At 39.9% G+C, this 25,735-nt stretch overlaps 1 pseudogene; it reads left to right on the top strand.

The window, feature by feature from the left end:
• Nucleotides 1–25,355, top strand: part of LOC115816566 (complement C3-like) — a 31,917-nt pseudogene extending 6,562 nt beyond the window's left edge.
• Nucleotides 25,356–25,735: the final 380 nt, after the last annotated feature.

The raw sequence follows: 25,735 nt of genomic DNA, 5'->3' as shown, positions 1-25,735 counted from the left end.
TTCCGTCTGGTGGCGTATTACCACGTAGGTTCTTCGGAGGTTGTGTCTGACTCGGTCTGGGTTGACGTGAAGGACACCTGCATGGGAACGGTACGTTTTAGAGAAATGTTTGAGAAGATTTCCAACCCTAAATATTTTCATTTTTATGTCACTCTGTCATAATGGTGATGCAGTGACATCAGCATTTTTACTGGCCAGGGCATTTTAGCCAATAAGAACATGTTTCCATTCTAATTCACTGGATATCTGTCACAGTCTGCATCTCGTTTGGGACTTTTATTTTGACATGTCTTGTGCTCCTGTTCCTTCTCTCTCTGTCTCTGCCCCTCGGCTGATTCTGTTTATCCTATTTATTAACCTCGTTTCACTCCTGTTGATTTCAACCAATCATGTTTCCCCAGTTTGGTCTTCCTTGTGGATTTAAGCCCTTGTGTTTAACCTGTCCTTTGTCTATCGTTGTTCGTGTAAGGATTAACGTTGTCTGGCTGCACCGTTTGTCAGTGGTCTTGGTTTCTGTTTTTACTTGTTTATTTGCCTTTTTTTTATAAGTAAAGTCCTCTTTTTTGTTATTACCTCCATTGTGTCATGCATTTGGGTCCAGCTCCACTACAGCCATGACAATGTCAAGGCTTTGTTATAACATGAAAACAACAATAGAGGATTTTGCTCTATAAAAATAATGTAAAACAATGCCCAGGAAAGTTAATGAAACAGATTTCTCATCTAAGAGCATTTATGTCCATATGAAATTGGTCATTCTGTGATTCTGGTCTCATGTTCATATCACCATTATGTCCAGTAAGGGAATTTCGAGATTAGGGGATACTTTAATACAGAGACGTAAAAGGGGCTGACCATACAAACACCAACAAATTACTCTGATCATAAGAGCATATTAATAAACAGTCAGCCTTAAACTTTACTTTCATTCTTTCTCGTCTTCTTTTTCTCTCCTATTCTCTCTCTCTCCCTCTCTCTCTCTGTATGTTTGCTTCTTTCACTTAAGCTCAAGGTGGAAAGTATTCATCCGGGCACAACACACAAGCCTGGCAGACCTTTGCGTCTTAAGATCACTGGAGACCCTGGGGCTAAGGTTGGGCTGGTGGCTGTAGATAAAGGAGTCTATGTGCTCAACAATGAGAACAGACTCACCCAAACCAAGGTGACCAACCAAGTCAAACGTAATGCATAGTTCTATTAGTATTTTATTAAAGCCACAGAAACAAGTGATTTTTTTAGCTTCAAATGTTCATGTAGATAAATTAATGCTAGATAAATATCACTTTATCTTCACACAGAAAAAAATATTCTTAACTGTTGCCGCTTCCTGAGCGCTAACCATGCTTCAGTGACGGTTCACAAAATATTTTTTTAAATAATTGTCGGAATCAAGACACAGACCACATTGAAAACAGGCTATCAAAGTTTGTATGTATTGTGATTCACAGGGGAAATGCCTACATATGGTTGCATATGGTAAATTTCTGCTGCATGGAAAACAGTGATTCTTGTATTAGTTTCTCTCTCCTCCCTCTCTCTGTCTCTTTAGTCCTAGTTGTTTCTTCATTTATTCATTCTTCTCTCGCTCTCTCGCTCTCTCTCTCTCTCTCTCTCTCTCTCTCTCTCTCTCTCCTAACAGATCTGGGACATCATTGAGAAACATGACACTGGTTGTACGGCTGGTAGTGGTAAAGACAGTATGGGAGTTTTCTATGATGCAGGACTGCTGTTTGAGTCCAATACTGCAGGAGGCACTGACTCCAGAACAAGTACTGAGACAATTTTTCTCATGGGTTTTAGATGAAGAATGACACACTCTACATCACAACAAAATTCAGATTATAGTACAGTGAACAAGACAACACTTTACTGGAATAGGATACATTCCATAGCTATTCACTGTGTAATAGTGGTACACCCGAGAATACAATATCACTAAGGTATTTAGTTACAATAGTGTATTTTTATCAATATACAACACAAACTTAAACTAAGATGTAGATACACTAATATGTTCATAAAATTATTATTTTAATAATATAAGCAATATTCTGAGGAAAAAACCAAAATGAAGATATGGGATTATTCAGATATTCAGATTATGGAAAGCGTAATGGACAGATTATATACAGTATGTATTTATGTATGTATGTATGTATGTATGTATGTATGTATATATAAAATAAAGTTCTGCCATCTAAAGGTGCCATTTCTGCATATTGGCATATGCCCATTTTCCTAACTGTGTCTATTATACCATCTTCTAATACTCACATGCACATACCTGTTCTGTGTTTTCCCTGAAGGCATAAGAATGTGTTTATTTTTCTTTGATTTAATAACTATTCGTTGTTTACACTTTCCAGCACCACAGTGCCCCAGCCCCTCAAAGAGGAGACGTCGTGCTGTCACTATTGTGGAGATGACAAACAGACTGGGTATGAGCCTAAACAAACTCACTTTAATCTTACCTTAACGTTGGCCTGATGATGTGAATTTAAACTTACCTTAACCTTACCTTCACACTGGCCCAATGATGTGAATTTAAAACAGATCTCTAGTTGTTGATAATCTTACCTTAACGTTGGCCTGATGATGTGAATTTAAAGAGATCTATAGTTGTTGATAATCTTACCTTAACGTTGGCCTGATGATGTGAATTTAAACTTACCTTAACCTTACCTTCACACTGGCCCGATGATGTGAATTTAAAACAGATCTCTAGTTGTTGATAATCTTACCTTAACGTTGGCCTGATGATGTGAATTTAAAGAGATCTATAGTTGTTGATAATCTTACCTTAACGTTGGCCTGATGATGTGAATTTAAACTTACCTTAACCTTACCTTCACACTGGCCCGATGATGTGAATTTAAAACAGATCTCTAGTTGTTGATAATCTTACCTTAACGTTGGCCTGATGATGTGAATTTAAAGAGATCTATAGTTGTTGATAATCTTACCTTAACGTTGGCCTGATGATGTGAATTTAAACAGATCCTTAGTTATCAATCTTACCTTAATGTTGGCCTGATGATGTGAATTTAAAGAGATCTCTAGTTGTTGATAATCTTACCTTAACATTGGCCCGATGATGTGAATTTAAAGAGATCTCTAGTTGTTGATAATCTTACATTAATGTTGGCCTGATGATGTGAATTTAAAGAGATCTCTAGTTGTTGATAATCTTACATTAATGTTGGCCTGATGATGTGAATTTAAAGAGATCTCTAGTTGTTGATAATCTTACATTAATGTTGGCCTGATGATGTGAAATTAAAGAGATCTCTAGTTGCTGATCTAAACAGTTAGGCCAGCAGGTTAGGATGGTAAAGCTTAGCCTTCAGGAAGTATTGGATAGAATAACTATGTTGCTACACTGTTAAAAAAAAAAGATTGTCAAAAAAAAAAAAAAAAAAACGGTCAAATGACTGGCAGCAATGGCTGCCAAACACACACTGTAAAATTAAAGTAAAATATCCAAATTCAAAGAAAGGGCAAAAACAGTACATTTACAGAAATTTCACAGAACGTTTAAACCCTCAAGAACAGTGCAGCTTTGTACTCTTTAACAAAGGCTATGCATTATGTTTGATATCATGAAAAAAGTCTGCTAAATTTGCATTCAGATTTAGAATTTGAATGTAAAAGTACACATAAATATGAGACTAATAAGATTTACCTTAAAATTACAGAGAAAAATGTTAAATTGTTAGTATGCACCTAAACCTTTATACAATGAGCTACTTAATTACAGATAATTATTGCCATTTTACATAAATTAAAATAAAAATAAAAATAAATTTTCATGTAATTTAAGGAAGCAGAAAAACACTGTATAAATAATATATAATTTTTCTGTACAAAAATGAGAAATAAATGTAATTTGTCATTATCATTGGCATCATACTTAAAATAACAGTTGGTTTGTGAATTTACAGATAATGTCCGCCATTTTACAGTTTTGTATACAACTTGATAATTTAGAGTAATTTTGTAAATTTACAGTTATTTTGGTTAAAATTAGGATTTTTTTTTAACCCAAAAAACAGATGGATGGGTGGATGGATGGATGGATAGATGGATGGATGGATAGACAGATGGCTGGATGCATGGATGGATGGTTGGATTGGTTAATGGATGGATAAAGAGATGGATGGAGAGAGAGAGAGATGGATGGATAGACAGATGGATGGAGAGAGGGAGAGAGAGAGAGAGAGGGAGAGAGAGAGAGAGAGAGATGGATGGCCAGCTAGACCTGTACAGATATGGCTTGAGTGTAGTCAGACAAACCACATGCTTCACAACAAAGTTTTCATTAGCAATGACACGGTATACAGGTCATCAGGGTGGTATCAGATCAACAGGGCGTGGCCAACGGTTTTCATTTCGATATCTAAATTAACACTCGCACAAATGTTGTCAGACCCTGCACACTGACGCATTAACCTCCTGAAAGATTCTCATGTTTCAGCTAACGGAGATATGATGATTCAGTGTAATATGTCGTATAAAAGATCACTCTCTCTCTCTCTCTTTCTCTCACTCTCTTTCTGTGTGTGTGTGTGTGTGTGTGTGTGGCTGAGAGACTCATTTTCCTGTCTAAACAAAGACATATTTCTATTCTTCAACATTTTGAGTTTATTGCCGTGTTGTAAGCAGATGAGGCAATGTTTCCCAGGTTGTATGATATAATCATGTCAGCTTTAGCCAGCTTTAGCCAGCTTTAGCTGTGGTGGTAAACACTGGATGTGTTGGTCACATGTAAGCCTGGTTTGGTGAGGTTTCAGTCAAAATATTCAACATTTGATATGCTCAGCCACACTCAGGCTAAAATTTAGTTGATAGAGACATGACAATGCAGTGTCCCATTCCATATAAAATATCCCCCTTCCTCTCTCTCTCTCTCTCTCTCTCTCTCTCTCTTTCCCTCTCTCTCTCTCTTTCTCTCTGCTCTCAGGGGGTAAATACTCAGGTCTGTTGAAGCAGTGTTGTCTGGATGGAATGAGAGAGAATAAACTGGGCTACACATGTGAGAGGAGGTCAGAGTTCATCATTGATGGGGACGAGTGTGTGAAGGCTTTCATTCACTGCTGCAAGGAAATGTCCACTCGCAAACAAGAGGCCAAGGATGAACAGATGCTTCTCGCCCACAGTAAGATCACTCCACTCCACACACACCTTTATCTAAACCACAACCAAATACACACACACACACACAGACACACACACGTGCGCACAAACACGAACTGCTGCACACTTCTGTAGGTGCAATTGCAATCCTAACACAGAGACACCAAAAGATGTAGGTGTGGTAGGATCTATAAATCAGTCTCATAAATCAGTCTCATAAAATTTATTAACCATTAATTTCAATGTTCAATATTTTATTAATTAAACAACTAAGATTAATGGGATAAGCTAGCTGTAACACTGTGCTACAGTCTTAGAGAGTATTGCAGTACTAATGTATTGCAATTACACTACTAAACCCATAACACTCATGAACAACCAGGTTGAAGGTAATTGGGAGTGCTTTGATGGCAGAGGTTGGCATTCAGTAGATACTGCGGCAGAAACAGACAGGACAACAGTTTATTTCAATGATACTATTTATTAACATAATCAATACTACTTGGCAAACCAATACTGATATGGTACAATCAATAATCAGCAGCAAATAGAATGATCAAAGGGTAACAAAATGGTGATGAGTCTATGTACAGGCATTCAGTGTAGAACTGAATGAGTGTTAGACCAGAGATGAGTGAGTGTGTGTGTGTGTGTGTGTGTGTGTGAGAGAGAGAGAGCGAGAGAGAGAGAGCGCGTGCGTGTATGTGGGCGCGTGCCTAGCTGCGCACTGAAGAGAGAGGGAGGAGTTCTTTGGAGAGAGGCTCTGCGCAGGCGCACAGAAGAGAGGAGGAGGAGCGAGGGAGAGAGGCTGTGCGCATGTGTACAGCAAGAGGTATGCGTGGTATGAGGATTTAGTGCGCAAGCGTGTGTGCTAGGCACCAACTAGAGTGGGGGTGGCAACGAGAATCGCATGTGTGCGAGAGACCAAAGAATGTCTAACTTGAGAGCTAGTCTCAAGTAAGTAGGCCCTAAACTCAACAACTCTACCCAACCCTTAAGTCACGCTGCAATCCCAATGTTGGAGGTGTGCAATCAGAAAAAGGGAGTTAGAGAGAGAGAGAACGCATGCCAGATCTATCCTTCACAAGAAAATAATAAACGGCTAAAAAAAACGCATCGTACATGAAATACAGCGTGTACATTAAAATCATAAAAGAATTCAAATGATAACACTTTCTTCACGTTAACTGCGTATGATCTTAATACTAAAGTATGCCCAGATGCCAGCCTTACTTTGAATAGCTCATTGCGTGGCGACTGAAGGTGCGTCTTTGGTAGTCTGATGAGCAGTGCGATTCGCAGGTCCAGAGAGAAGTTCCTTTCCTTGTCACTTGAAGATCTTCGGGGCTCCGTTACTCGTCCGATGATCTTTAAGGGTTCTTGATTTAGTTCGTCGACATTTAAAGAAGTAGAAAGGGATCCGGTCGCCTTTTCTTCCGTCGATTACTGTGTGCGTTACAGTGTAACTAGCCGGTAGAAGTTAAAGTTGCAACTGCGCGAGAGAAAGTAAATTAAACTTTGGTTGTACAAATGTCTCGCTTCTTTGTTACGCTGTCCTTTTCTTCGGCAGAGAAAAGAGACACCCGCTGCAAGCGAGCTGCTGCTAGAGCAAGCCGCTGCTAGGGAGTTGCAGAATTGCGGAGCTGGAAAAGAGCTAAAAAAAGCTAAAAAAGAGGGAAAGTTTGGAATTTTCCGCGGTTTTATGGCGAAAATTGCGTCATCACTGTATCTGCTCCATTGCTGTAACCAATACCGTTACAGTGAAACCTGAGAAGATGGGTACAGATTACCCATGCTGTGACGGCTGTGTAGATGGCCGCACATATAGGCCACTGCAACAGTTTAGTTTCCACCCCAGTTATCACATACACACAAATCTGCAATAGATAACACAAACTATCATTTGTCCTCTACAACCTTTTATTTGCTTTCAGTTTCCAGGTTAAGTGCACAAACTTGGTTGCTGAAAGATTCCGTTATTCACCAGTAATCATTGTTACCTGCCTAGTCATCTCTCCAGATTGGTCCGTCGTGGAAAGGGGTACGTGCAGAAACATGAGCTCTTTATTGGGTTCCCAGAGGCGAGAAGGATCATACCATCATTAATTATCTGAGGGGACCAGACATCAACCCGTGTATCCTGAATGTTCTGAATGTGTTTGTTTTGTTTTCTTTAATAAGATTATTGGTTAAATAACCGATGTCTGGTTATGTAAATTTCATTTGAATGTATTAGTTTAATTATAACCTTAAATATTTATTTATTAGCCATGCTCTGTTGTTTGTCACCCCCTCTGTCTGTTGTTTGGTGCGGGTCACCAAACTATATATGTGTGGGAGCTCCCTGTGTTAAGGCTGTCTTTTGTTCCTGTCTTTTGGTCCTGTCATTTGTCCTGATGTACCCGAGCATGGCTTATTCATTTTTTTCCGTTGAGGCTAAACCAATTTCTGCTGTTTGTAGACTTCCGTCACTGGAGGCCAGAGCAGACTGTTTTTTAGTTGTATAAGAATCATTTTGTTTTGACTTTATTTTGGTTTCACTTTCGATTTGCAAAGTTTAATTTCTTTTCTCTCACCACGATGAACGGATGCATCAAGCAATAAACTGCAAATTTCTGCACTGCCACTCCTGTCTCCGTGCCCTTCTGTTGGCCCGCCCTTTACACATGCGGTCAAACAGGGAATTATGGGTAATATGGTTTACGGACCTGGCGACCCCTACAATCCCCCCTTTGGTCTCAGGACTGGGATTTTATCATAGTCCTTGAGAGCAACAGAAGACGGTGTCCAAGTGTCCGTAGTCCATTAGAGTCTATCAGTCCTGATAACATAAACAGTTCATAAAGGCTTTGGCATCTGGACAAACATAAAGGCTTTTAGCATCTGGGCAGATGACATTTCTACTCTTGTTTAAACTAAGCAATGGTTAAAGAAACATTCGAACATTTCAAAATTTCACATTTTCAAGTATACATTTTAACACATTTCAAACGCATTTCAAGTATACATGGAAAAGGAAGAAAGGGTGTTAGTTATGTGGTTACCAAGCCTATTCTTTGGAAAGGTTAGTGGCAGCATGTGGTGTAAGAGTACGGCAGAGAGTACAGCACTTGAAACTGTCAGATACGTTGACTATAGAATCAAGCTTGGTTTGTCGTGTTTGTATGTGTTGTACAGCATGTATGCAATGTCTGCCGTGATGATCCAGTTACTGAGGAGGAGTCTCAAGTGACCAGACTGAAGGGGTGTCCTAAATCAAATGACTGCCTGCCTACCAATGTCATCACTGTTACAAAGACTAAGTCTAAACAACACAATGGCATAACGCAAGCAGCATCAAACAAAAATACCAGTGGGTGTTTATACTTCCAGGTTATGTTAATAAGCCAAATAAACACAATGTCAGATTGTAAGGTTAGACAGTGAGAACTGCTATTTTGTTCCTAGCAACGTGAAAAACGACCCCTGTAGCTCTTAGGCTGAAAGTTTTTCTTGACTCTTGGCTCAGGAAGGTGGTCAGAGATGCTGTCATCATCTGACGAGGCCGTTGAGTAGACACTATAAGCGTCTGAGGAGTGGCACTGGCCATGGACATACCGGTCACGTTCTGTGTCCCTGTAGGGCGAATTACCACCCCCCTTTGTTCTGTTGTGAGGGCAGTCTTTTAAAACTTGCAAACTACTGGTTCGAGCGGTGGGGCTTTGCATGCCTTTGGGCTTGGGCCTGACAACAGTTTCCCAAGTCACTTGTGTCATTTTACGGATTTCTTGCATAGATGGGTTACGCTGACGGGTCATGAGTGCCACATGAGTGCGTATACACGGATGCAGATTGTGCAAGAATAAGGACTTGAACTTTGGGTCTTCCTCTAAGCCTGGTGCATTCTTGCCCTGAAAATAAGCTTGCCGCAAGCGATTGTAAAACTCTCTGGGATGTTCTAATCGATGATGTTTAACCTGGAGAGCTACAATCATTGCAGATGTATGATCAGCAAAAAGAGAATACTCTTCGGTCAGTTCTTGACAAAGCCGAACAAAGTTGTCTCTTATACTGGGAGGCTGTGATTGTATGAATCTGCGGACAGACCTTGAGGTAGTCTTCCAAATCAGCTTAATCTTCTCCCGCTGGGTAGCATGGGGCAAGTCAGAGAGACTGAGTTCTATCTGTCTCAGATAATTATCAATGTTGTGATCGCAGTTGTCTGGATCAAAATGTTCAATGTCGTCGGCCATCAGCTCTAGCTCTTTAAGGCGAAGACCTTTTGGAGTCTTCTGAGGAGAAGGCGAGACTAAGCCAGAATTGACGTGAGCCTGTTCACCACGTCGCCTTTGTTGTCCTCTCTCTGGTTGAGAGGCTGAAACTGAATAAGATTCATCACTCTCCTGATGGTAAGGGAATGAGTCTAAACATTCAGAAGGCGTTCTAGTCCCCCCTTTGGAGGGATGAGCAGGGATGAAGGTTTCATGTCCCTGTTGCCTAGAAGAAGGGCTGGTACATGTATTAGAGGGATCATTGCAGACTTGTTCCCTTCTATGTCCCCTGGTGAAGTACTCTGACCTATCTGAATAATCTTGAGAATCTATGGCTGAACCAGTATATGAGGGTGGATCACAGTAACCAGAATCAGGGCTGGACCCCCCTTTCCCATTTTTGAGGGGAGAATGAGGCATGCCAAGGAAAGACTGAACAGGTGGCACAAGATCAAACGGGGTTCCTGATCTATGACTAGGTGAGGCTTTCCTCTTAACCTGATCATCAGCGTTTTCTTGTGCTAATGGAACATGTTCATCAAGGATGTCAGTCTGCTGAAGCAATGATGAAGCCTTAAACAACTGTGGCTGGGTGAGTTGATTGCTTCTTAGCTGGAATAGCTCCTCCTTGTGGGAGCAGAGATCAGATTCTGCAGAATGCAGATCTTCTAAGTAGCGCATTGCTTTTCTATTTGCAGTCTTGACCTCATGGATGAGACTAGCATTCTGCGCTCTAAGCATTCTTATTTCCTCCATCTGAGCTGCATTGCTCTGGGTGGCAAGGCTAGTTTGCCTGTGGAGGTTCAGAAGTAGTTTGGACACGGTGTGTACATCAGACTTCTCTGTAAATAAGGAGTTTATTTCTTCCCTACACTTACTGAAGTTCAAGTTATTAATAAACTCGAGGTAACCAGGCGTTAGGCTTTGTGCTACAGTAGAGATAAACTGTTCTACCATAAGGCTCTCCATCGTTGTGGTACAATTTGAGGGCAATGTAGCTTAAAGGTTTCTCAGTGAGAAAACTACCAGGGATGGCTATGGTGTTGCAGCGGCAAGCACCTTGCAGTGTAGCTGGGTCAGTACACTAGCCTAACCAAAACAGAGTGGCTTGTTCACACTCTTTGAAGGGTGACTATCTATAGTACAGGGTAGCTACAGCATTACCTTATGGCCTTAGTTACAACAGTATTGGTGGTTGACCACCAAGAATAACGCAAGCTTAACTGTGGGGACAATAACAACTTTGCGGCACATATAGCTTACTGGTTTCTGCCACAAGCTAGACTACGTAGTAGAGCTTATAGCTTGGCAGTACACAACTTCTTAGGTTCACGCGAGCTGAAACACAGGGCAGTAACAGCTAAGCGGTACAATGCTTTTCACTCATTCACTCAAGCTGGAACATGTGGAAGTAACAAGTTGGGGTACAAAACTCTATGGCTTCAGTTAGCTTCACAGGACCGTCAGCACGCTGTGGCTAAGTTAAAGAAGCAGTTGAATTAAGGCGGTTAATTCTAACGGCTAAACTAGTACTGAATATTGTAGTATTCAAGTACTGGACAGAAACTCTTCCAGTTTCTGTAGAGAGGGCTTCTCTGGACTGGCTGACAGCAATAGCAAGCGCTGGATGGCAACACTATCGAGGCTTAATGGGCGTTAGTACAAGAGTGATGGTTATCACTAAGTTCTCTCTTAACATGTAAGCTTAACTAGTTGAAATTACTCAAACCACAATCACCAAAATGTACTTGTTTGTAAGCACAACTGGAACGCTACTCCTGTGACAAGCTTTAGGTTATCAAGCGTCAAAACCTAGGGGCAGGTCTAAGAATTTATAAATTCTTTTAATTTCAGAATTGACCAGAAATGTTACCTGGTAGACCTAGGATTGCTAAGCAACTAAATTCTTGTCTGTTATTGCAACAATATCACAGAAGCCAACAATACCATTCCTCACATGGGGCACCAAAAGATGTAGGTGCAATTGCAATCCTAACACAGAGACACCAAAAGATGTAGGTGTGGTAGGATCTATAAATCAGTCTCATAAATCAGTCTCATAAAATTTATTAACCATTAATTTCGATGTTCAATATTTTATTAATTAAACAACTAAGATTAATGGGATAAGCTAGCTGTAACACTGTGCTACAGTCTTAGAGAGTATTGCAGTACTAATGTATTGCAATTACACTACTAAACCCATAACACTCATGAACAACCAGGTTGAAGGTAATTGGGAGTGCTTTGATGGCAGAGGTTGGCATTCAGTAGATACTGCGGCAGAAACAGACAGGACAACAGTTTATTTCAATGATACTATTTATTAACATAATCAATACTACTTGGCAAACCAATACTGATATGGTACAATCAATAATCAGCAGCAAATAGAATGATCAAAGGGTAACAAAATGGTGATGAGTCTATGTACAGGCATTCAGTGTAGAACTGAATGAGTGTTAGACCAGAGATGAGTGTGTGTGTGTGTGTGTGTGTGTGAGAGAGAGAGCGAGAGAGAGAGAGCGCGTGCGTGTATGTGGGCGTGTGCCCAGCTGCGCACTGAAGAGAGAGGGAGGAGTTCTTTGGAGAGAGGCTCTGCGCAGGCGCACAGAAGAGAGGAGGAGGAGCGAGGGAGAGAGGCTGTGCGCATGTGTACAGCAAGAGGTACGCGTGGTATGAGGATTTAGTGCGCAAGCGTGTGTGCTAGGCACCAACTAGAGTGGGGGTGGCAACGAGAATCGCATGTGTGCGAGAGACCAAAGAATGTCTAACTTGAGAGCTAGTCTCAAGTAAGTAGGCCCTAAACTCAACAACTCTACCCAACCCTTAAGTCACGCTGCAATCCCAATGTTGGAGGTGTGCAATCAGAAAAAGGGAGTTAGAGAGAGAGAGAACGCATGCCAGATCTATCCTTCACAAGAAAATAATAAACGGCTAAAAAAAACGCATCGTACATGAAATACAGCGTGTACATTAAAATCATAAAAGAATTCAAATGATAACACTTTCTTCACGTTAACTGCGTATGATCTTAATACTAAAGTATGCCCAGATGCCAGCCTTACTTTGAATAGCTCATTGCGTGGCGACCGAAGGTGCGTCTTTGGTAGTCTGATGAGCAGTGCGATTCGCAGGTCCAGAGAGAAGTTCCTTTCCTTGTCACTTGAAGATCTTCGGGGCTCCGTTACTCGTCCGATGATCTTTAAGGGTTCTTGATTTAGTTCGTCGACATTTAAAGAAGTAGAAAGGGATCCGGTCGCCTTTTCTTCCGTCGATTACTGTGTGCGTTACAGTGTAACTAGCCGGTAGAAGTTAAAGTTGCAACTGCGCGAGAGAAAGTAAATTAAACTTTGGTTGTACAAATGTCTCGCTTCTTTGTTACGCTGTCCTTTTCTTCGGCAGAGAAAAGAGACACCCGCTGCAAGCGAGCTGCTGCTAGAGCAAGCCGCTGCTAGGGAGTTGCAGAATTGCGGAGAATGGAAAAGAGCTAAAAAAAGCTAAAAAAGAGGGAAAGTTTGGAATTTTCCGCGGTTTTATGGCGAAAATTGCGTCATCACTGTATCTGCTCCATTGCTGTAACCAATACCGTTACAGTGAAACCTGAGAAGATGGGTACAGATTACCCATGCAGTCAAACAGGGAATTATGGGTAGTATGGTTTACGGACCTGGCGACCCCTACACTTCATTAAAACTATGTCAGTCCTGATTTAATCCATATTAACAGCCATATTCATTTACACCACAACTATCCACACACACACACACACACACACACACACAGAGCTTATCTACACCATAACCATCTCTCTATTTTTGTCATTCTTTCTCTTTCTCTCTCTTCTCAGGTGTTGAACGGGATGAGGTTATCGGGAGCGAGAGGACAAAAGGTCAGGTACCTGGTAAACGAGTCAGCAGACACACAGCTGAGACAGGTAAAACACTCACACACACACACACACACACACACACTCAGCTCAATCAGACCATAATTAATATATTCACAAACGTAAAGTCTGATATCAAGAAACATTTTAGCTCTCAACAGAAAGAACAACAATATGGAGTGGGCCACATTCAAATATGTAAAACCACTTAACTTTGTGTGTGTGTCTGTGTTTTAGATATAGTTGATAGTGCATTCTCTGTGGATTCTGATGACATCGTATCACGTAATCAGCTCCCAGAAACCTGGCTTTGGGAAGATGAACTGCTTCCTCAGTGTCCAGACATCAAGCCATGGTTTGTGGGAAATGCATTTCTTTAACTGTGTGGTACAGATGCTCCATAGACACTGATTACTATCCCAGAAAGTTGACTGTGGTGGCAAACTGATCATCTTCCTCGGTGTCCTGCAAACAACAGGCAACAGTTTGTGGGAATTGTAGTTTTTCCTAATAGTCGGGTATAGATGCAGTTAGATATAGAAGAAAGAGGTTCACTGTAAAGATAAGAATTATTTTAAGATGATTTTATTTAGTTTATTTTACTTTACTGAGAATTACTTTGAGCAAAATTTTAATTAAGCTACTGAAAGGATATATTGAGGAAGGATATATTTCTATAAAACATAATATTTTCATTTTAGGGTACTTTCCAATTATTCAGACTGTACAAAACTTTGAAAACCAAAGTCTTGAAAAGATGGTTAGTTTCTTTTGTAAATATTTTAGCTATAATAACATTTCCAGATTTTCAGTTTAAAACTTCCCCACGTTTCCATTTCTTAGAATCCTTTGGAATGAATATTTCTCCTTCTCTATTTTAGTTCCACAACATCTATTACCAAGAGCAGCTTCCTGAAAGATTCCATCACCACCTGGGAAATCACAGCTATCAGCCTGTCTCAGTCTCATGGTCAGGATCCCAGTTGTCTTGTCATCTGTCTGGCTCTCTTTAACTTTTTTTTTAATATCAAGATTAATATTGGATCTTAACAGATCAAGCATCTGTTTGAATCTCTTTGTTTAGGTATCTGTGTGGCAGACCCCTATGAGATGGTTGTTGTGAGAGATTTCTTCATTGATCTGAAGTTGCCTTATTCAGCTGTGCGCAATGAAGAAGTAGAGATCAAAGCCATCCTGCATAACTACAGTGACTATGACATAGAAAAGGTAGTTTCTGTTTATTAATGGCATTTTATGGGCTAAATTTGTCTTGCTCTTAGTGACTGGCATCCCTGTTCAAGGTGAATGTGTAACTTTACTGAAAATAAACAATATTCGGTTTTCAGTTTCTGTCTGGTGGCTTGCTGTGGCACAATTAGATGACCCATGTCATCTGTGCTGAGACATGATTGGCTGGTTCTCTTTTTCAGGTGCGAGTGGAGTTGATGGAGACTGAAAATGTGTGTAGTTCTGCCAGCAAGAGGGGCAGATACCGCACCCATGTGAGGGTGAATAAAATGTCTACCCGTGCTGTGCCTTTTGTCATCATCCCAATGGAACTGGGTGAGCACTCTATCGAAGTGAAAGCCTTTGACCCGGAAGGTGTAAACACAGACGGCATCAGGAAGGAACTGCGTGTGGTGGTGAGTTTACATTTTGTCTCAGTTTTAAATCTAAATCAGGAACTATAGGAGAATAAAAAAAAAGAAGTTCAAAATGGTCAGTCTTAATACCTTTGATATTGTGATGTCATGATACAAGTTTGAAGTGGATTATGTGGTTTAGGCAGTATCAGTCAGATTTCTTCACATTGACTGATCTGAGGAGAATGTCTTTTTTGAATTCATGACTTTGTGCTGCTACCTGCTGGCTCCAGCTGAAACTGCAATCAAAGAAAGAAGATCATATGTACATATCAGCTGACAGAATGTAACCAGTATAGCAATTAGTTCAGACTAATGGTTCTGATCGTGTATTGTGCTACAAAGTAACACATGTTTCTATAGCACACAACATGTTTATTCTTTGTCCCTGTCCACCAGCCTGAGGGTGTGTTAACCAGGCTTAAAGTGAAGAATCTGGAGCTAAACCCAGTTAAACATGGTAAGAGAAGCAGAATTTGATAAACACAACGATAATCAGCTTGTAGTTTAATAACAGCTCAATATGTCATGAAACATCTCTCTCTCTCTCTCTCTTCACTTAGGTGGTGAACAGGTTGAGTTTGTCAGGAGTGACCCTCCAAAAGGACAAGTGCCCAACACCCCAGCTAGCACACACATAACAGTGACAGGTAAAACACACACACACACACACACACACACACACACACACACACACACACACACAATTTGCAGGCATACTGGCATCTCAGTATACTATTTTACAGAATCCTTGTCCTTTGTTCTCCAGGTGAAGAGATGAGTCAGGCCCTTGAGCAGGCAATCAGTGGAGACTTCATGGGCTCCCTCATCGTCCAGCCCAGTGGGAATGCAGAAACAGTTATGATTTACATGACCCTTTCCCTCATCGCCACGCACTACCTGGACAACACCAAGCAGTGGGATCGCGTGGGACTGAACCGCAGAAACGAGGCCATTAGACACATCACCACTGGTCAGTGACCCTTTGTAACTAACGGTTTGCTGAAATTAGTTTTTTGTTGTGAGGTAAAAGTCCAGAGACTGGGTGCATGTCCAAATCAAAGATCTTTATGACAAGACGGTTGATCAGGGACACAGACAGGGTTTGACAGAGTTTGTATATATAAATACACACACACACACACACACACACACACACATATGTATACAACTATGTGATTTTGATCATTTATCTGTATGTTTGTCTTTTGTTGAGTTGTGTGTTAATTGCTTTTATATTAATTATTTTGTGTGAATTGTTTTTAAGCAGTCAGTAAAAACTGCAATAAAAGTTTAGATATGTGATTTTATGAATGACGCACGCATTGACTAAAATTAGACTTAGACTTGGACTGCTTTTATTGTCATTTCCACATATGCATGACTCATATATACAGGGGAACGAGATTGCGTTACACAAGGACCACTGTGCCACATAAAACAAATAAAAAATAAATACCACATAAAACAATAAATAACACACAATAAATACTGAGGAAAAATAAATAAATAAATAAATTAATAAAAAATATTGAGTAATAAATATGACAACAGAAAGTACTGAGTGAAAACAGAAAGTACAGAGTAAGAACAGAAAGTACTGGGTAAAAAACAGAAAGTACTGAGTAAAAGAAAGTACTAAGAGTAAAACTTCTAAAACATACAATAAAAAAAACCCTTCATATTACGAACCTAGACATAACAAGCACACCTGACACAGACAGTGAATTACTAGCAACAATAAATATAATAAAAATTAAATATAATTTCAATCTAAACTACAATCTCAACTCTAATTATTAGCATGCATTAGTGTCGTATTAGCTTATTATTATCATACATTAACAAGCGGCAGTTATTTGTAGAGATACTGATTGTTCCAATTTCTAAATGAGACACTGCATCATTTTAATGGGAATAATTGCACTTTTGGTGAGTGCTTCTTGTAACCAAGTGAATTTTTGAAATGTTCCTGTTGCCTAGGTTACCAACGTATGCTTAGCTTTCGTAAATCTGACGGTTCTTATGCTACATGGATCAATAGAAGAAGCAGTACATGGTAAACAGTGATGTCAGATCTTCTGTATCATTCATTATCATATGAATTAAAATTCAAACTCACAAATGTCTGGTGTTTAACAATGTGTTTGTTGGTTAAAGGCTGACAGCATATGTGGCCAAAGTTTTTACTATGGCCAGCGACCTCATCTTCATCGAGAAAAATGTGATTTGCAGCGCCCTCAAGTGGCTGATTCTGAACACACAGCTTCCTGATGGCAAGTTCATGGAGGATTCTCCTGTATTCCATAGTGAGATGATGGTAAGTTATCATGAGTTTCAGTTACTGTTAGGGTTAACTTTGTAGGTACCACTTTACAATAAGACTACCCTTATAAAGGATTTTTAAGATTAATAAAGATTAATAAACAATTATAAAGAAGTTATAACACAGTTTTCATACATGGATGTGGGCTCACTATTTGGCAAGATCAAGTCACTGCTGCACATTTTATATGTCTATTCTGTTAAATCTCAGATCTTGCTAGTTGATTAGCTTACTTTATCTTGTCCCTTTGTCAGTCAGAATGTGAAACTCATTTACTAATGAGTTACTACCATCTATAACTGGCAAAAGGGAGCCTTGTTTTACAGTTTAAACACATCACCATTTATTAATGAGTTGTTGGGTTTTCTCCAGAGTGATGACACTGCTTTGGGTCTTTTGCCAACACACTTTTTATTTTGCGACAGTGCAAATCAGGAAATAGCACACTCAATGTGCTGACAAGGTAGGAGGGAGCTACATCATTCACACAGACAATTACATTTATGGTACACATATAACATTAACAACACAACACTAAGACTGCATGATGAACATACACATACACTTCTACCAGACACAATGGGAAACATAACAATTATGTTATTGTTATTATTAATGAGTATTATTATTATTGAATATTAAACTTAACAATTATGATCTTGGGCTAAACAACAGTCCATCAGCCCAAGGCATGCTGGGAAGCCCCCCCCCCCCCCCCCCCCACCAACTTGCATCACAATATGCCACTTTAATATCCAGTGTCCATAACAACCTGATAGCATATGTCATATCAACACCTGTGATAATAATGAGGACGGCTGCTGATAGCATGCTGAAAATGTCAAGATAAACAATATTAGCAAGGCCCTAGTGTATGAATGTGGTGATTTGTTGTATTAATTTGATATGCCAAATACTAGTAGCTTATTAACAAATATCTGATGAAGTTGACAGTTGGCTGGTGGAGAAGACAAACTAAGCTAAGTAACTGATTGAGATCTGAGGCTTAACAGTACAGATAAATGTGGGCTCACTATTTGCCAAGCAACAGGTCACGGTTACCCTTTTTCTCTAATGCATTATAACAGTTCATTAATAATGATTCATAAAGTGTTCACAACCTAATTAATAAACTAATTATCAAGCATTCATAAACCCTTTATAAGGGTAGTCTGATTGCAAAGTGGTGCCACTTTTTATATCACTCTATAGTGAGTTTATTCACACATGTTTAGTCTACAGCCTCTCCAAAGTGAACAACTTGTTCAAATCCATGCTTTACGGGGCTTCACAGTTTACGGAGAGCTTGTGTTATAATGTGTTATGATCACACTCTGTTTGCAGGGTGGCTTGCGAACGAAAGATGAAGAAGTGACTCTGACAGCTTTTGTGCTCATTGCTATGCAGGAAGGCAGCAAATTCTGTGTAGACACCACTGAGGTGAGTAAATCCCATACTTCCAAAAGCTGTTTTCCCCATCCATCCATCCATCCATCCATCCATCCATCCATCCATCCATCCATCCATCCATCCATCCATCAGCTGGATTTGCATTATGTCGTGTTTCTTCAGGTAACGTTTAATTAATTTATTTGTCATACAGTAAACAGTCACAATCTAAATGTTGAAGTCCTTTGTTTTTCTTGCAACCCGACTGCTTTGGATGGCTGTCTTAGAATCTAGATATGCTGATGCACATAGTACCTAATATTAAATGAAACAGTCACCATTTCTCATTGTTCCACTGTTGCGTTATCACCTTAAAACAACTCTATAGATGGAGATTTGATACATTTCTCTGGCTGTAATAGATCTCTCTCTCTCTATCTCCACTTCAGAGTCTTCCAAACTCTATCAAGAAATCTGTGGAGTATTTAGAGCATCGGCTGCGATCTTTGACGAATCCTTATGCTGTTGCGATGTCGTCTTACGCACTGGCCAACACAGGAAAACTTGATAAAGACACTCTAATGAGGCACTCAACTCAAGGAAAAGGTCCTTCACTTTCTCTTTTGTTCTGATTTCAAACACACAAGTCAGTGGCATTTTTATAACTTCTTTTAATCAAACTCAAACTGGGAATCAATGAAATGACCTATAAATGTATTTAGGAAATCTGTCCATAAGGTGGAAAAGTGTCTCTGTCAATGAACAGAGCTGGTCTTTTAGACACACGCTAGACCTTGCTGACTTTGGGAAATTACTAAAGGCTAACAGTGAGATGATAAATTGAAGAAACACTTGGCTGTGCTGAAAAACACTATTGATAGTACTGCTATGAAATAAAACTCATCTTTCCTTTTATCCTCTATACAGATGACATTTACTGGGAAGTCCCTGGTGCCCATCATTTCACACTAGAGGCCACAGCCTATGCCCTGTTAGCACTGGTCAAAGCCAATGACTTTGACAAAGCAGGACAGGTAGTTCACTGGCTGAACAGACAGCAAACTCACTATGGAGGAAGTGGCGCTACACAGGTATTCTCTCTCAGAACATCTCAGATCATTCTCATACTACAGACAGTCAAACTGAACAGTATAATCACTGATCATTCTCATACTACAGTCAAACTGAACAGCATAATCACTGATCACTCTCCTACTACAGACAGTCAAACTGAACAGTATAATCACTGATCATTCTCATACTACAGACAGTCAAACTGAACAGCATAATCACTGATCATTCTCATACTACAGACAGTCAAACTGAACAGCATAATCACTGATCATTCTCATACTACAGACAGTCAAACTGAACAGTATAATCACTGATCATTCTCATACTACAGACAGTCAAACTGAACAGTATAATCACTGATCATTCTCATACTACAGACAGTCAAACAGAACAGTATAATCGCTGAAATAGAGGATGTCCTGAGGTTCGCAAGGAAGTGACTGTTTAACATGGAACTCAACTACTGTCTGTAGTAATGCTGGACATTTTGTCTCTTATGTAAAGTTTATTTTCTATCTTCATGTCATCAAATGAAGTTCACTGCATTCTCTGTAAAATCCAGTGTAGCAACCAGTTCCTGTTTCATTAAAAAAAAAAAAAAAAATTATTGTTACTGAGTTTGATGCAATCTCAAAGTTGATGAACTTGTAGCCAAATCTGCAGTCAGTGTATGTTTGGCCAAAAAGGATGTAGGTTGTCTACCCTACACACACACAAAAAAAAGGTTCCAGCACTAGGTTCAGATTTAAATTAATCTCCAGTTTGCTCTTCTTTAGCATCAAAGTATAGTATATGATATTAAATTGGTAGCTGTCACAGAGCTGAAAACCAACCTTCTGAACATTTTGAATAATTACTGAGGTGTCAACCACTATTGCTGTTTGTTTCCTAGGCAACCATTATGGTGTTCCAGGCTGTGGCAGAATACCGTGTACAGGGGAAGAAGCAACAAGATAGAAATCTAGATGTGGATATTCAGATTTCTGGCAGACAGAGACCCATCAAGTGGTCCTTTAACAGTGAAAACTCCCACCTGCTACGCTCAGACAAGGTAGGAGGAGACAAAGGAGAATTTAAACAGTTAAAATACCGGAGGAAAAAACACGCATTTACAATATTACATTCTGAGGATCTTTTCTTTTTTTTTCTTTTGAATTTCACTCAAAAGTCCGGATTAGCTGAATTTAAGCAATGTATAGCTGTACCTCCTGAGGTATTAAAAGAATATGACTTGCATACAGGTGATCTCTCCATGACAGTTCAGTGGTCTTTTAGCGTCATGATGTGATACCACACATTGACACTTATTCATAGTTAACAAAGGCTCAAAAGTGGGAGTTACTGAAAATCTACCTCAGTCAAAAGCTTTTTCATTAGTCTACAGTATGGGCTGATTCTGAACACCAGACTCACAAAGTACAAATCCTTTTAAAAACTTTTCTGTAAGCAGTTGTGTGTCTAGACATTCGTAGAGAACTCTGCTAATGTATATCAGTATACATGAACATTTAATAATGAACAACTGATTATAATTTGGTTCATATCATTAATCAAAGACCATAAATATTTTTGTAAGTGCATGGTAAGAGCATGTAATATAACGAGGCACCTTCTTTCAACAAAAAAAAAAAGGAAAAAAAAACAAAACAATTTTTATATCCACAGCTCCACATTGGCCAGAACCTCACTGTCACTGCCAAAGGTACCGGCAAGGCCACTGTTTCAGTAAGTGTCACCCTCAGAATCACTGTGAAAGTGCTATATAAGGTATAATAACTGCCTGAGTTATAACCAATGAGTGACAATCTTGTCTGGCCCATACCTCAGGTATCGACTCTGTACTACACCAAACGGTTTACAAAGGAGAGAGACTGCAGACATTTTGATCTGAAATTGAAAATGGAGAAACAAGCTGACAGTACGAAATCAACAACTAAAAAGCACTAAAAAGATAATATTGATCTGAGACCATTTAAGTGAACTGATTCTCTCTCTCTCTCTCTCTCTCTCTCTCTCTCTCTCTCTCTCTCTCTCTCTCTCATAGTATCTTATCCTGGAGCAATAGAAACTTACCAACTGACCATTGAGGTGTTGTGAGTAATTGCAGATATTTACTTGAGTACAACTTTAAAAAAAAATTTGAATTCTTGGGACAGAACCAGTTTATTTTTGAGGGTGAAATGGGGCAGATACATTCAGAGGGCATTTTTAGGATATAATGTAAGGTTGACCAATATAATGTCTCTGTTAGGTCCAGCATATAGGATGAGCAGTTAATTTTCATAGAGGGCTTCTTGTCAATGGCCATTTTACGAGGTATAGCTGGATTCATTGTGTGGAATAAACCTCTGTTACCGAAGCATTTCTTGAGCAAGCCAAATAAGAAAAGGGAAAAAACAGCGCAATGACTACACACAAACGGAAATCACAAAAGAATTAGAATAACAGATAACAACAATTAGATAACAACAGCTTAGCCTTGTGTCACAAATAAAAAAACTTGAAGAAACAGAGACAACAATTAGGGCATGGTACAAAGACAGACAGACAGACAGACAGACAGACAGACAGATAGATAGATAGATAGATAGATAGATAGATAGATAGATAGATAGACAGGCAGGCAGGCAGGCAGGCAGGCAAACAGACAGACAGACAGACAGATAGATGGATAGATAGGTACATATATACATACATACATACATACATACATAAATAAAGTAAGTGATGAAGTGCCCACATAATGCCCAAGTAAGTGTTTAATGTGAAGGTTCAGGTGAAAAGAGTGAAGCAGATCTCTGGTTTTGAATGTGTCACCATCTTAAAAAAAATGTTTGTGTATGTGTGTGTGTGTGCGTGTGTGTGTGCGTGTGTGCGCGCGCGTGTGTGTGTGTGTGTGTGCATGTGCGTGCATGCGTGCATTTGCGTTTGTGTATTTGGTTCTGTTTTGTTCTTTAATGTAGTTATAAGTCTGAGGAAAGAGATTTCGCTGTGTCCATTTTGGATGTGGGCTTGCTGACAGGTTTCGATGTGGACAAGAACGATTTGGCTGAGGTGACGAGAACAGTCTAAAACATAATCTGTCAGACGATTCCTTTGATTTATTTTAAAGTGTTTTGTTTGTTTGCATAATGTTTGTAACATGATACTTCAAAATTAGTTAAGCAGTAGGCGAGACAGGTACATCCTGAATTTTGAGGTGGATAAACCAGTCGAAGACAGAGGCTCCCTCATCATCTACCTGGATCAGGTATTGGAGAAACATTGCATAAGAGACCCAGAAAACAATTCACTTTGGTTAGTTTGTGATATTATGGTACATGGTATCATGTGTTTTCAGTAATTTTATACTCAGAGCACACCCTGTGCCCCTCTCTCCTTTCTCTGTCCCTGTCTCTGTCTCTGTCTCTGTCTCTCTCTTCAGATTTCTTTAAAAACAACAGATAAGATTGCTTTCAGGATGCACAACATTCTCAATGTGGGAATGCTACAGCCAGCTGAAGTCACTGTTTATGGATATAATTTTGAGAGTGAGTTTCTCTCTCTCTCTCTCTCTCTCTCTCTCTCTCACTCTGTCTCACACATATGCACACATAATCACTTTTTTCTTTTAGATTCCTCTTTTTTTAATTATTTTTCTTTCTCTTTTCAAATACTTTTACGTGATATACGGTAGATATATGAAGTTTATGATGTGGGAGAAGGTTGTGTTGGGCGACAATTTGAGCAGGGACTTTTTACGCTGCGACACGTGGGCTGATAAATGTCTTTCGGTGATTCTGAGGTGAAGCATCGTACAGACTCTCCTCACGTCCGCCTGTTTCCCTCCCTGACGCTCTTCGCCTTCTGTCTCTTTGGCCCTTTTTATGGCCCAAGCCTCTCTGTGATCAGGACCAATGCACGCCAAAGCAAAAACCACTCACCTTAACACCTAACACACACCGGGCTCGACGTTTTAGTGCACCATTGGCACGACAGTTGCCATTAAAAATCTTTTTACTTAGTTTTTGTAACATGCCTGTTGCTCTGTTTTGCCTAACCTCTTGTCATAGAGAATCGTTGTGTGAGGTTCTACCACCCAAACATGGCAGAAGGGTCCTCAGTCATTCCTTGCGTAAAGAAAGAGGGTAAGAATGCCAAATGTATGGTGAGGCAACACGTTTAATTATCCCTATAGTTATGGTTCTCGAGAAATCACTGGTGTTACACTCATTCATTCATTCATTCATTAACTCATTTTCCAAGTCGCTTATCCTAATTATGGCTGTGGGGTTCCTGGAACCTGTCCCAGAACGCATTGGGCGAAAGGCAGGCTGGTGTTACACAAGCTCCATCATTTGGTTAGACTCAACAGCATGGTTGTATAAAACACTCTGTCTTCAGATATGTGCAGTCTCCAGAGAAGTGAGAGACTGGATGAGAACAAACGCACCATCACGGCCTGTAACAATGCCACAGACTATGGTAACGTGTAAATTGCTGTATGTGCATATGTGCATCTCTCATATTGAATAAAACACCAGGCTAACTAAAACTTGTATTTTAAGTCTACAGAGCGACATTAGAAAGCTCTGAGGAAGACACGTCCCAGGAGACATACATCTACCACATGAAGATTACAGAAGTTCACAAACTGAGTACGTCTACAGATAGTTTAATGTTCTGTGTTAGTCCAAAGGAAAAAAAAAAAGCATTCATGTGTCGCCATTAGTGACAGACATGTTCTAGAACAGCTAGTGAGTCTGTGACCTCACAAACGACAAACGAACACTGCTGTAAATAATCTTCTCAAAGTGCTGGTAAACATATACACTGTACTTACTAGATCATTTAGTTTATGTGAAATGACTGCGGTATTAGTGATACTATTATAACTTACTTAGTCAAGCTGGAAATTATATAAATTTTACACACACACACACACACACACACACATGCACAATTAATATGAATTTGGACTAAATTTTGAATATAAACTTAACTGAAATGCTTTTCTCCAGGTATAGACAAAAACGTGTTTGGAGAGCAGCGCCCATTCGCTTCCACATCCCTGTGTCACCAAGCCCTGGGCCTGGAGGAAGGCAAAAGCTATCTGATCATAGGCCTCTCTAACCTGCCAGTGCTGGCTAATGGAAGGTGTGTGCCTGTCTGTGTGTGAGCACAAGTATCTGTGTGTGTTCTGATTTGAATAGGAGAGAACTGTATTTTTGTGTCTCAGAGTATATGTCCATCTGTTGAAAAGAAGAGAGAGAGAGAGAGAGAGAGAGAGAGAAAAATACAAATCTATGTCTCTGATCTGTTGCTTTCTTCATGTGAGTGATATATTCCTACTGCTCTGCTTTCTCTGTGAAGATACCAGTACACTCTGGGAGAGAGGACATGGATTGAGCGGTGGCCCACGGAGGAGGAGAGTAAGTTGAGTGAAGCCCTCAGAGAGTCCTATAAGGGGATGGAGATACTCACAGAGAACCTCCTCTTTGGCTGCACTCCATAGCAGCTCAGTTATTGTGTCCAAATGCTGCTCTCAACAAGCCTCTACACAGCTCTGCTCTGAACTCTTCTACATTGTTTCCTTTCAGTATGTTACACCTCTACAGATTCCCTCCTGTATAATACATGTTCTCTTTGCAGAAAAAAGAGTGAATAAACGAACAAACAAACATTTTGGAAAGTATCGACTCATTTTTTTAAGATCCCTTGAATGATGATGATGCTGAAAGTCAGAGACTTTGTTGAGACTTTGTCTGTACAAGTTGTACAATAGCAATGCCAGTTTTGCATGTGATACCACTACCTGGCATGTTTTAAATGAAGTTTGTTCAGCTTCCCTGGAGCCATGTAAGTTCTCACTGTATTGTGCGCAGTTGTATCCAGTGTTAACTGACAGACACTGAGCTTTCAGGAGATGTTTGACCCTATTTATGATCCAGTACGTCATCGTGTACTCCTCAATTGCACGCCTCAGGGAGCCAGCGCGCACGGGCGAGAAGCAACAGTCAGAAGCGTCTCCGATCGACAAGGCTTGAGTTCA

This window comes from Chanos chanos, chromosome 7, assembly GCF_902362185.1.
Source record: "Chanos chanos chromosome 7, fChaCha1.1, whole genome shotgun sequence".
Classification (NCBI taxonomy): Eukaryota; Metazoa; Chordata; class Actinopteri; order Gonorynchiformes; family Chanidae; genus Chanos; species Chanos chanos.
Note: the sequence above shows the minus strand (reverse complement) of the source record. Positions and strands in the feature narration are given on the sequence as shown.